This window comes from Conger conger, chromosome 17 (genome assembly GCF_963514075.1).
Source record: "Conger conger chromosome 17, fConCon1.1, whole genome shotgun sequence".
NCBI classification, from domain to species: Eukaryota; Metazoa; Chordata; class Actinopteri; order Anguilliformes; family Congridae; genus Conger; species Conger conger.
This window is the reverse complement of record NC_083776.1, coordinates 22,757,008-22,769,312: the sequence shown is the minus strand read 5'-3', so window position 1 is coordinate 22,769,312 and position 12,305 is coordinate 22,757,008. Positions and strand designations below refer to the sequence as shown.

Here is a 12,305-nt window from a genome sequence, read left to right as displayed (position 1 = left end):
GTGTTCACTGGCCCCTGGGTAAGGCACCTTGACTGAGGGCAGATGCAGGATACATGTTCAAAATTGGGTCACGTTTACTGGGTCGGTGACCCGAATCTGTGAACCCTGACCAAAGAGATGAATGTAGGGCGTTTAAATTCCCCCATGGGGAACAGCCTATATGCACACAGAAACCACGGTGAACTTTGGACTCTGCCTGTTCAGCGTGCGCGATGGCATAAGAGGTGTGTAATTGATGAGTGCATCACAATAGAGACCCTGCCCTCAGAACACAGATCCCACCCGCCAGAAAGGAAACACACGCTTGGCGACCAAACAAAGAGCTAACAGCTAAACCGTGAGTTACTGTCAGGGGCCAGATTCGATTCAGTTCAGTTCATTTCTATTTCTGTTGCAGTTTTTAGAGACACCTTACCAATATTAGTGTAGCTGTTCTGATGAAGGATAAACTGGCAATGTTAGGTTGATTTTGTTTGTTTATTTTTATTGTCAGACAGTTCAATATTGTAATGCCTGTTATTATGTCAGGCTGTAAATGCCTGTTGTTTTGGGTGGAGCACTGTTTTTCTGCTGGTGTGGAAGTTCAGTAGGTTTGACCTGACACTAAATCTGCACTGGCTCTCAAGTGTGCTTTGATATTAGAGATATTATTTATTCCTAAAGATTAGGAATGCACCTGCGAGTTTTCACATCAAAATATATAATCTAGGATATCTGCGTTCCGCCCCCTTTGTCACCCCTTTGGGTGTAAAATATACGCTGCGCTGCTATTGAGTGTCTCCCCAAATAATTACCCTGCCACAATAACAGGCCCGCCCCTGCCATACGGGGCCTGTGTTAGCAGAAGAGAGGGGAGGGGCGCATGCCTCAGTACCTCTGAATACACATTAAAAGAACAGCGCTTCTCAGTACCTCTAAATACACATTAAAAGAACAGCGCTTCTCAGTACCTCTGAATACACATTAAAAGAACAGCGCTTCTCAGTACCTCTGAATACACATTAAAAGAACTGGGCTTCTCAGTACCTCTAAATACACATTAAAAGAACAGCGCTTCTCAGTACCTCTGAATACACATTAAAAGAACAGCGCTTCTCAGTACCTCTGAATGCACATTAAAAGAACTGGGCTTCTCAGTACCTCTAAATACACATTAAAAGAACAGCGCTTCTCAGTACCTCTGAATACACATTAAAAGAACAGCGCCTCTCAGTACCTCTAAATACACATTAAAAGAACAGCGCTTCTCAGTACCTCTGAATACACATTAAAAGAACAGCGCTTCTCAGTACCTCTAAATACACATTAAAAGAACAGCGCTTCTCAGTACCTCTGAATACACATTAAAAGAACAGCGCTTCTCAGTACCTCTAAATACACATTAAAAGAACAGCGCTTCTCAGTACCTCTGAATACACATTAAAAGAACAGCGCTTCTCAGTACCTCTAAATACACATTAAAAGAACAGCCTTTCCTAGTGCCTCTAAATACACATTAAAAGAACAGCGCTTCTCAGTACCTCTAAATACACATTAAAAGAACAGCGCTTCTCAGTACCTCTGGATACACATTAAAAGAACAGTGCTTCTCAGTACCTCTAAATACACATTAAAAGAACATCATCTCTCAACACCTCTGAATACACATTAAAATAACAGTGCTTTGTCAGCCCCGCCCCACTCCGCAAAAGAGCGGGAAACTCGACGGAGCTGACGGGGTCACCAGCAGGCGTCTCGTTCAGCATGACGACGTCCTCCTCTTCGAGTTTGCCACTCGGACCGTTCACCTTCAGACGCTCTCTCTCTGCAGGGCTTGTTGTCTTTGGCTGGACTGTAATGTTATCCTTTCACTTTGATGAGGAGCAGTGATCCTGATTAAATATGACTGAACCAAATGATTAATTATTCCGTTGACTTCAGAAAGAGCGCGTTCGCTGATCAGAATGCAGAGTAGCCCGGCGGCTCGATGCTGAGGTTGGGGTTTGTCCACAGTTTACGGGCCGGGTCAGACTCCTGCCTGGTCGGGGTCTGTTTGCGTGTCCGTAGATATGGAGTCAGATTAGAATGCGGGACATGTGAAACAGCTACAGTGACCCTCAGTGTCACTGTGTTCTGCACACCAAATGCTTTCTGCCGAGGGACAAATGGCTTTTTAGCATGCTCCAATGTTTGTCAGTGTTGCTGATCCATCCATTACATCTTTCCAATACGCATTTCCATATTGACTCGTGCAGGTCCAAATGTCCTCACTGCTAAATGTCCTTTTATCTCCAAAGGTTCTACTTTTAGGACATGTATTTTATTATTATGTTTATAGTATTAGGAATTATTCAGAATAACATTTCACTATTTTAGTATATATTTTATTCTATATTGTTTGATTAACTTATTAAGTTTTAGTTCCATGATGTTTCGAATAGGCTTTGTCATAATCATGAAAATGTACATTACACAGAAGTTGAAGCGAGAAGTCAAAGTTTTTCTCAGGTGTTTTATGAGGCAGTAAATGTACCTGTATTTCCTGATGTGTTCCTATCATACTCATGTAGCAGGATGTGTGTTATCATGTTGGGTTATGCGTATGCGTGCTGCCCTTTGTTTGTGCGGAGCTGTGTGGGGCGCAGGGAAGCAGAGCAGCTCAGCTGTGTATGAGGCTGCCTATCAGGAGAACTCATCACAACACCGTCCCTGGAGCTTTCCTCTCTATCGCTCCCTTTCTCTCTCTCTATTGCTCTCTCTATCACTCCCTTTCTCTCTATCGCTCTCTCTCTCACTATTGTTCTCTCTATCACTATCACACCCTCTCATTTCAATTCAAATGCTTTATTGGCATGACATATTTCAAAATACATATTGCCAGAGCATAGTGATAACAACAATGACTCAACTCTCTCTCTCTCTCTTTCTTGCTCTCTCTCTCCTTTGCTGTTTATTGCTTTCCTTTCCTTTCTCTCTCTGTCCTATTTGTCTCTATCTCTCTGCCCCCCCCTCCCCACCCTCTCCATTGTGTTTTTTTTTGTCCTGCTTGTAGCTCCATTGTTGTAGATAGTCTGGGGCATTGGGGCAAACAGAACTGCCCTGCATTAGGAGGGGGTGTCTGAGAGAGACCCCGCTCACGAGTGCCGGTTCTCCAGGACTCTTCACGCCGATATGAGCACGCTCATGGGCTCTGGGGGAGGGGGGGGAGGTGTTACGGAGGCTAGGTGGCCGTGTGTTGTTTTGAGTCAGTGTGGGATGTGTGCGTCTGTGTGATACACGCTCCTCATTGTCTTCCAGAAGGCACCTCGTCTCTCGTCTCTTTTGTTAGCGGGGCGTCGCTAGAGCGTGGAAAGTGAGTACCGCTACGCTAACTCTCCCCGGGTAACGCGCGCGGTCGTTTGCGTTGATGAGCGCTGTGCTTTCTGTGCTGTTGTGTGAAGGGGTGAGCGGCTTAGTCTGGAGGAGGGATTGTCCACGTGCGTCCCGATTACAAAGGAGCGTGTGCATTCTTCTTGAATCTGCCCGATTGTGTTTTTCTGTGTGAGCCTCACTGCTTCAACTTTATTCGTTTCTCTGAATTAATCTGTTCATTTGCTCTGAATGTGTTCATATGTTTATTCAAAGCTTTTATTATTGTCAAATTCAGAAGATGGTATTCTATGGCAGGTGGCTAAGCTTATGGGTTCATTATTGGAAAAGTGCATGCAGATGTGTACAGCGTTCAGCATTCAGGAAAAGTAACAATGCAGCTCGGTCTACCTAAGGATTTCAGCTACTCAATGTGTTCTTATTAACAATACATTTATTTGACTCGTAAAGGATACTGATTATACATTTGTAATGATGGATGGGTAAAATGTACTTTTTAAAATTCAGTAATGTACTCTGTACTTAGTGTGTATAAGATGTGTTCCCTCCCGCTTTCTCTTCCATGATCAAGTGTATTCATTCTGCATTGTACACAAACATGACAAACTATATATAGAATTTTTAATGTTTAACTACTACTGGCATAATGAACAGTGGTGGACAATTACAGGAAAATGTACAAGAAACCTTCAGGCAATTCTGATAGTTTAAGCATTTATTCATTAAAAGATTCATGTTACACCCATATAGTCTTTTTAATATAATCATTCATGCCATCCAGCATAAGCAGACAGGCTCTGTCCCTCACCCTGGGTTCAGTGTGCAGTGAGATGTCACTGAGCCTGCATTATGGGGAATGGAGAGAGGCTTGTGAATTATTGAGTCGGTTATAATAGCATGCTGATTGATATGTCAGAGAGAGGACTTGACTAAGACTGGGCTCCTGTCTGTCTGTTTCAGTGGTGGCCTGAGGCTTACTGTGGTATCGTTCACATCCCTTCTGACTGAGTGTGAGCACTTAAAACATCAGGAACTAGACTGCAAATTTGGTATACTGTATGAGTGAATGAGCAATTCTGACTGTACATACTGTAATATATACAGTATATAGTTTACTAATAGGCCTAATTACAGTATTCATAAGGAGACTATGGGGCAGCCTGTAGTCTAGTGGCTAAGGTACATGACTGGGACCCAGAAGGTTGGTGGTTGAAGCACCAGCGTAGCCATGATAAGATCCACATTTGTGTGTGTCTGCTCAGTCAACTGAACTGTAAGTTGCTTCGGATAAAATTGTCAGCTAAATAAGAATTATAATTATGTATTTCAGATGGAAAAATATTTTTTGCACGGTACATTTGTGCCATTTCTGTGATTATGGGAGTCTCCAGAGTTATTTTCTACTCAGAGGAAATTATATTGCAGTAAGTTAGGAAGCACTGTGACCCCTTCCTGAAGCACTGTGGCCATTTCCTGAACAACTGTGACTACTTCCTGAAACACTGTGACCATTTCCTTAAGCACTCTGACTACTTTCTGAAACACTGTGACCACTTTCGGAAGCACTGTGACCACTTCCTGAAGCACTGTGACCTTTTCCTGAAGCACTGTGATCACTTCCTGAAGCACTGTGACCACTTTCTGAAGCACTGTGACCACTTCCTGAGGCACTGTGACCACTTCCTGAAGTACTGTGACCACTTCCTGAAGCACTGTGACCACTTTCTGAAGCACTGTGACCACTTCCTGAAGCACTGTGACCACTTCCTGAGGCACTGTGACCACTTCCTGAAGTACTGTGACCACTTCCTGAGGCACTGTGACCACTTCCTGAGGCACTGTGACCATTTGGATGTGTGCGCAGGTGGAGAAGTGGACCATCGCGTCCTCCCTGGTGGACACGCCACTCATCGTGGAGATCTTATTGATGTGAGTGACTGTTGTGCCATAAATAAGTAATGAAACTGCATTCAAGCCCCTCGCTATCAGACACAGGTTCTAATGTGTGCTTTTAAAAGGTCCATTCAGCCCACTCTAAATGGAGGATGGCTTTAAAGGCTCCTCTGAACCGAAGGGGGCATTGATACAGCCAAGCTGGGAAAGAACGCCAGCTAGCCCGACTCATCGGAGATCTCTTACCCGTTGGTGAAAACACCGATATGTATCCACAGTGACTGAATCAGACCCATTTCTCCCTCAGAAACTGTGTTTTGTGCTGTTCTCTGTTCAGTCCAGATCGGGGACAGGATTAGATTTCATGTGGGCGAATTCGGAGACAGTCTGAACCGCAGCTCGCCAATTCCCTCCTCAGGCAGCTGGAGCCCGAACCGTTAGTTTCCACTGGAGTTTGTTTTTCCTCAGAAACACGGCGCTGCTGAAGTGCGCTGACCTTCAGTCCGCGCTGCCCGACCCTGGCTCTGCTGAGCCACAATGGCCGGCGTAAATCGCAGTGACAGGGAACACATTGCTTTTTAAATGGCCCATTACAGGCAAGCCAGGACGCAATAGAGGTCGTATGAGGATGTTCTGTGCGGCTGTGCTCTCCATGGTCATATTCTAATGTGCAAGGCCCGTGCTGTGTCAGCTCTGTGTGTGTGTGTGCGTGTGTGTATGCACGTTTGTGTGTGTGTGTGTGTGTGTGTGTGTGTGGCATGTGCGTGCATGTTCATGTGTGTGTGCGTGTGTGTATGTATATGTGTGTGCGTGCACATGTGTGTGTGTGTGTGCATGTTCATATGCATGTGCGTGTGCTGTGTGTTCGTTCAGCAGTGCTCGAGAGTACACCTGTCTTTGGGCCCTAAGGAAAGTAAGCTTCTCATGGCTGATGTGTCTCTATTGCACACTAATCCTCGCTCATTCTATTTGTCAGCAATGTCAGGTAATGTAACTGCCATTTGAATGTGCCTCTACAATAATGGGTTGGTTTGAAAGCAGAGTTAGTGAATAATGAGTCGGTGTGAAAGCAGCTCTTTTCATACCAAGGCCTTAATGAGATAATGATTCGTGTACAGGGACACGTTCCACAGGTGAATCTCCTGAGTTTCCCATCTCTAAAGCCTGGGGCTAAGGCTATTATAGAGGAGCGTTGAGCTGCCAGTAAAGTAATGATACTGCCTGTGTGTGTGTGTGTGTGTGTGTGTCAAACTCCACAGTTTTAAGAATTTTACTGCTTACATTCACAGTATGTTACTGTACAATTGCTGGCACTCGTTTCAACTCGTTTGTTAATGATTAATGACCGCGTTAATGATTCTTTTATCTGTATCATTTACAGTATAAAGAAATCCAGAATACATAGTTATTATCTCAGGGACCTACAGTATGGTACTGTAGCTTGTGTATCCTGCGATAATTTCTTTGTTGTTGAGCCCAGAATGAAAGTAAATGTGATGAGTTATTTCAACTGTAATGCTGTAAGTATGGATTAACAGATGCAGGGCCTTTGTGCAGGAGACACCCTGGCGACTCGGGTTGTTTGGCAGTGGAGTTCGCCATTGGCCGGCAGCATACAGCTGGGGCCGCTTCCTTCCAGGAATGCCAGGTGTCAGGGTGGGCCCTGATTGGCTGGTCTGAAGCAGGCAGACAGGCTAGGCTGTCCTTTGGTGAAGGACATTAAGACAGTGAGCCTCAGACTGATGGTATCTCAGCGTCTCATAAACCCTTCACGGTGGACGGAGAGCAGGCTTTATTTCTCCTCTTTCAGCAGGACGGGGTCTGGCCTGTGGAGAGGCTCTCTCGGGTCCTGTCAGGCTGTCCTGTTTAAAGCCTTGTGTTTGGCTCTCAGGGAACGGCACTAGTGTGTAAACAAACCACTCTCCCCGTCCAGCTCCCAGGCTGAGCTGAATGTGTCAGGACAGAAGGAGAAGGGAGAGCATGAGAGAGAGAGAGACCAGAATCTGAGTAGGGGACAGGCAGAGTTTCAAACTGGGGTACAGATGGGGGCAGGTTTTTGGTATGGGGCAGGGGGCAGAGTAGGGGCAGGTTTTTGGTATGGGGCAGGGGGCAGAGTAGGGGCAGGTTTTTGGTATGGGGCAGGGGGCAGTGGAGGGGCAGGTTTTGGGTGTGGGGCAGGGTACGTGTCACAGATAGACGAGGGGCCCCGGGGCCCTTGTGGCAGAGTCTCTCCTCTCTCACAGAGTGAAGGCCTGCACAGCATTACAACACAGATATTACAGAACGCACTCAGGCCCCAGAGAGACACACACTTCCGCTGGAATACAAACGACGGTCTTATAATAACTCTGAGGTTAGTCTTGAATTAAAGATGCTTTTAGTGCAAAGTGCTGTGCGAAGTTGAACCCTTTGGAGGAAGCGTGCTATACATTTCATAAAACCACCGCAAGGAAGGTCAGCATAATCTTAAAGTCGTTTCACGTGCATCTGGCTTTTATCATTTATTACACCAAGTGGAACTGCTAATTAAGCAACTCGTGCTATTTCACTTTCTGCTATTCATCAATGGCCAAGCTTGGTCATTTGGGGAAAAGCAAGCTGTTCATTCATCCATTATACTGTGTGTGTGTGAAGTCATGCAAGTATTATCTTTAGAAATGTGCACTGCTGCATTTTGCATTTTGGGATTTTATTAATATATATTGTTTCTCCATGAACTCTTGTCTAATTTTATCTGAAAAGGGCTGGTGTGGGTGCAGGTTTAAAAAAATCTAGACACCTGATTCTACTTATCTAGCTCTTGTTTGAAGACCAGGATTAGTTAGTTAGTTAGTTAGTTATTTGAATCAGGTGTCATAGTGCTGGACTAAACAAAACTATGCAACCACACCGGCCCTTTTCAGATACGACTGGTCACCCCTGGCTTACCTTATGACTCTTAATAAAGGTAAAGATAGATATGGTCTCTCTATCAACAGTTGTATTACTCTGTTGTCAGACATACTGTACTGCACTTTTTCCTGGGTATATCTGTCATGCCGAACTACAGTTGGAGTATTTGTGCTGTTGAAGCACTTTGGATAAAGGCACTATATAAATGCCAGCCATTCACCATGAAGTGATCCGCACAGAGGGCACTGCTTTGCAGACGTGTGTGAAGGCGTTGCGTTGGACATAAACAAACCAGGATGAGACTCAGAGGAAATGCGCTCTTTAACATGGCCGTCCCCTCCCCCGGCGAGCGTCGCTCTCTCCTAATTAACACTCTGAGATATCTGTCAGCCAGCCAGGGCTGGCCTCATCCGTCTGGGCTGAGTGACAGCCTCCGATGGGGGGGGGGGGTGTTTATGAACCCCCATCCCCATCCCCATCCCCATCTCCAGTCTCCTGGGACTCTGGGGCGGTGTGCCAGCGCACCAGGAAAACAACAGAAAGAAAGGGAAAGAGAGAGGGAGAAGGAGAGGGAGAAGGAGAGGCGGGGGGCTGTCGGACCTGTTTGGACAGCGTCCTGTGTGCTCCTGGGAAACGGCAGCGGAGCAGCCAATCAGAGCAGAGCGGGCAGAGCCTGTGAGTGAAGTGGCTCTCAGATCAGTCTCACTGTCACTGCTCTTATACAGCTGCTCACCTGTGCACCGCCTAGCCCTGAGGCCCCGACGCTGGTAAGAGACAGCTGCCACACAGCGTGTGTGTGTGTGTGTGTGTGTGTGTGTGTGTGTGCGCGTGCGTGCGTGTATGTATCTGCGTGTGTGTGTGTGAGTGTGTGTGTGAGCATGCATGCGTGTGTGAATGCGTGAGTGTCTGTGTGTGCGAGTGCATCCGTGTGTGCATGGGTTTGAGCGTGTGTGTGCGTGTATGTGTGTGTGAGCGTGTGCCTACATGCAGGTGTGTGTAAGCGCGTGTGTGCGTATGTGTCCAAGAGTCTGTATGTGTGCTTATGTGCGTACATGCGTGTGTGTATGTGTGCGTGTGTGTGAGCATGTGCGTGCGTGCCTGCATGTGTGTGTGTGAACGTGTGTGTGTGTTGTATTATCACTAAAGCCGCGGAGCATATGAAGTGAACAGTTTTGTTTTGTAGCTCCTGATCTCTCTGTCTTATTCATGCAGCTGATTGTTTGTGAGGAAGATGGGATGTGTGTGGGCAAAGCTGACATGGTCCGCCTTAGTGCTTCAGTGCATTGCTGGCCGATACTGTTAGCTGTGATCGTTCTCATTCAGAATTTCAAAAAGCCTGCTGATGAGGTTCTTTAATGTCGCTCATGTGTATGCACTCTGATGTGCCCTCCTCTGTGTACCTGGCTAATATGGGACGACAAGATCATTTCTCTATGGTTCATTTCTCCTTACTAATGTTGTTTCAAGACATGTGCAGTCAGATTATTGTCATTTTAAAAGTTTTTACGTGAAACACTTTATTTAGTTCAGTTGCTGTCATCAAACACTTTCCTCAGATAAGGCTGTATTGCAGAGGTAGATGGTGGTCAGAGCTTCTTTGTTTCCGTCTTTAATAGGTTAATGATTTTTCCGTCAAGTTTGGATTTAATCGAGATTGCCAGGCTGATCAGACGGTAGAGGTGATTTTATGAAATAATGCACTTTTCCAATAAAGAAAAAGCTTTCTGTAAATAATTTGCGTGAGTACAAACACATCGATGTAAAAGTACTAACTGTGCAGGACCTCCCTGTATGTGTTGCAGTTTATGCTTTTAGTCATTTAAAATGCAAGGTGCATGTCTGTTTTTAATGTCTGTTTTCTTTAAAATAACTAAGACCGTAAGTGGCCCATGTTTAATTCATGCTCTTTCTATCGAGTTTCTTTTCTGTTGGGGAGCAGAGTGACTGTTGAATGAAAAAACATTATATTAGTAAGAGAGAGAAGAAGATTAATCTTTTATATACCCTATGCCAAGGTCAAGTCTGCTTAAAAGGGTATGTTTCATGCTGCATTCAGATGCCTGGAATTGCAAGCGTTCAAAAGGTATGATTAAAGTTCATATTAGTGAAATGCAATCAATAACATAGGATGTTAGAAAGTGAATATAAAAATTTTTTTTCTAGAAAATCATTTTAGGAATCACGCCCAACACAGCCACAGGAATCCATTAACACCTCAGTTAAAGCTGCTGGACTTGATGATGACATCATCATTTTCCAATCACAGCGATGGCAGCTGGCAGGAATTACCACAATATCTTCATCTCAATCCTTTAAGAAGTTACATCACAAATATGTAATTAGAATGTAATCAACTGAACATTCTAATGCTGATGTCACAATCACTACAGCAAAGAACTTTGGCTTAGAATTGTGAAAGAACGTTCCAAAAACCTGCTCTTCAAAGGGAGAAGATTTCCTCTGCGTTCTAAATGTGAAATCTTCTCCAATGTCATTTTGGGAAACGGCTCGATTCAGCCTTCACTGACCCCAGGGATGCATTGAGCAGAACAGTTCTCCAGTGGACGTTCTTAGAACATATTTAATAAAAGCAGCACACAGGAGAAAGAGTGTGTTGAATGCACATTTTGGAGCAATTTCAAGCAGAGGAGATTCCGCTGAGAATTATTCGAAGCAATCAAGTTAGGTCTCTTCGCAGCTGTAAAGAATATGAGTCTTTTTCACCTTCCAAAATGGCATAATAACACCAACAGAAGACAGTTATATTGAATAAAAAGTATTCTGTTTTAATTTACTTTGAAATACTCAGCAGTTACTGCCACGGGCATTTCTGAATTAAAAAAAAATTGTGTTTTCTATGTGTGGAATAATCTTTTTACTGTAGACATAAGGTCACCCTTGAACGGTGAATTTGCATAACTATCCGAAAACCAACATGCATGCATTCAGGATAAAAGCTCTTCCGTGTACTTCCTCCCTCCCTCCTCCCCCTCTCATTCCTACACTTCACACCTGTTTCTTAAACGCAGAACGCTGCGGAGTGTGTTTGGAAGATGAAGGAATTTCTGAAATTCTGGATCATTTACATTTTGCATTTGAGACCATGTGTGGAGGCACAGAATGGCATCCTGTTTTACCCAGCACATAATCTCTCTGTCAATGTAAGGCAACAGAAAACCAGCCAAGCGTGAGGACTCTAAAGGAGATGAAATCAGACTGAATAAAAATGACAGCAACTTGTGGAATATGTAATGAAGGCAGTGTGCAATTTGATTAGAGTTTTAATGAATGTGAAAATCCCCGCTTTCCGTTAGACAAAGCCACAGTTCACTGGGCTGAGACCGCGTCAGTTGACACAGAAATATTAGGCTTTGATAAATATTATTATTGTTTCATCCCTTTCTTGTGAGTAATGGAGATTATTTCCTGGAACAAAACCGCAAAATAAATCATTTTCCCCCCCGTGCAGAAGCTTTGATAAATGAGAGCAAAGAGCTCTTTTCATTTAGATTATTTTAGCGTGTATTGCTCGTGTTAGAATTGTGCTGTACTGTATGTGCTGTACTATATAGCAGGGAATGGCTGCATTGCATCACAGTGTTGTGTTTATGTTCAGGGACTTCACAGGCATGTGCTGAGGTAACTCATGCAGTAACAGAGACATGTCGCTGTATTTAACTTCATAAATGGTAAATACAGTGTACTGTATATTTTATTATTACTCTCATGTAACACTTGTACCTTCATCTTCTCACTCATCCCCGTTGCACTGTGTCTCGGTCCTGACGTTGTAGCTCTTTAACTTGCCCCTTGTATTCATGCTCACGTCTCACTTCCAGTTATGAAAGCCATATCTCTACTGACGTACTGACACAGTTTGCGGGATGACAGGCAGGGGTAGGAGTGTGAGGACAGGAGTAATGCCTTCCAAAAAAAGCGCTTTCTGAACGAGTTTTACAGTAGGCTGTGTGGGTGGCGCTCCGTGGATGCCGTGTGGGGAGATGGTGTAAACAGGGATGCAGTGGAGCTCCTGCTTTTGGTTGTTGTTTTGGTCGGGATGTGCCTGACGTGGCCAAGCAGAAAAAGAGCTGTGGCTCCATGAAAAATGTTATGTTTCCACACAACCGGAGACTGAAAATAAACAGCCCCGACGCTAGAGACCGTGAGCGGGG

At 44.7% G+C, this 12,305-nt stretch overlaps 1 protein-coding gene across 2 annotated transcripts in view; it reads left to right on the top strand.

The window, feature by feature from the left end:
* mid1 (midline 1) overlaps window positions 1-12,305 on the top strand; it is a 99,114-nt gene that overhangs the window by 31,081 nt on the left and 55,728 nt on the right. Inside the window, exon 1 of one of the 2 annotated variants that reach the window (XM_061227124.1) lies at window positions 3,239-3,331. The exons of the other annotated variant lie outside the window; for it this stretch is intronic. The gene's annotated coding sequence lies outside the window, so the exon portion shown is untranslated. Of the gene's footprint in view, window positions 1-3,238; window positions 3,332-12,305 lie in introns of those variants that run through there. 2 annotated transcript variants of the gene reach the window in all.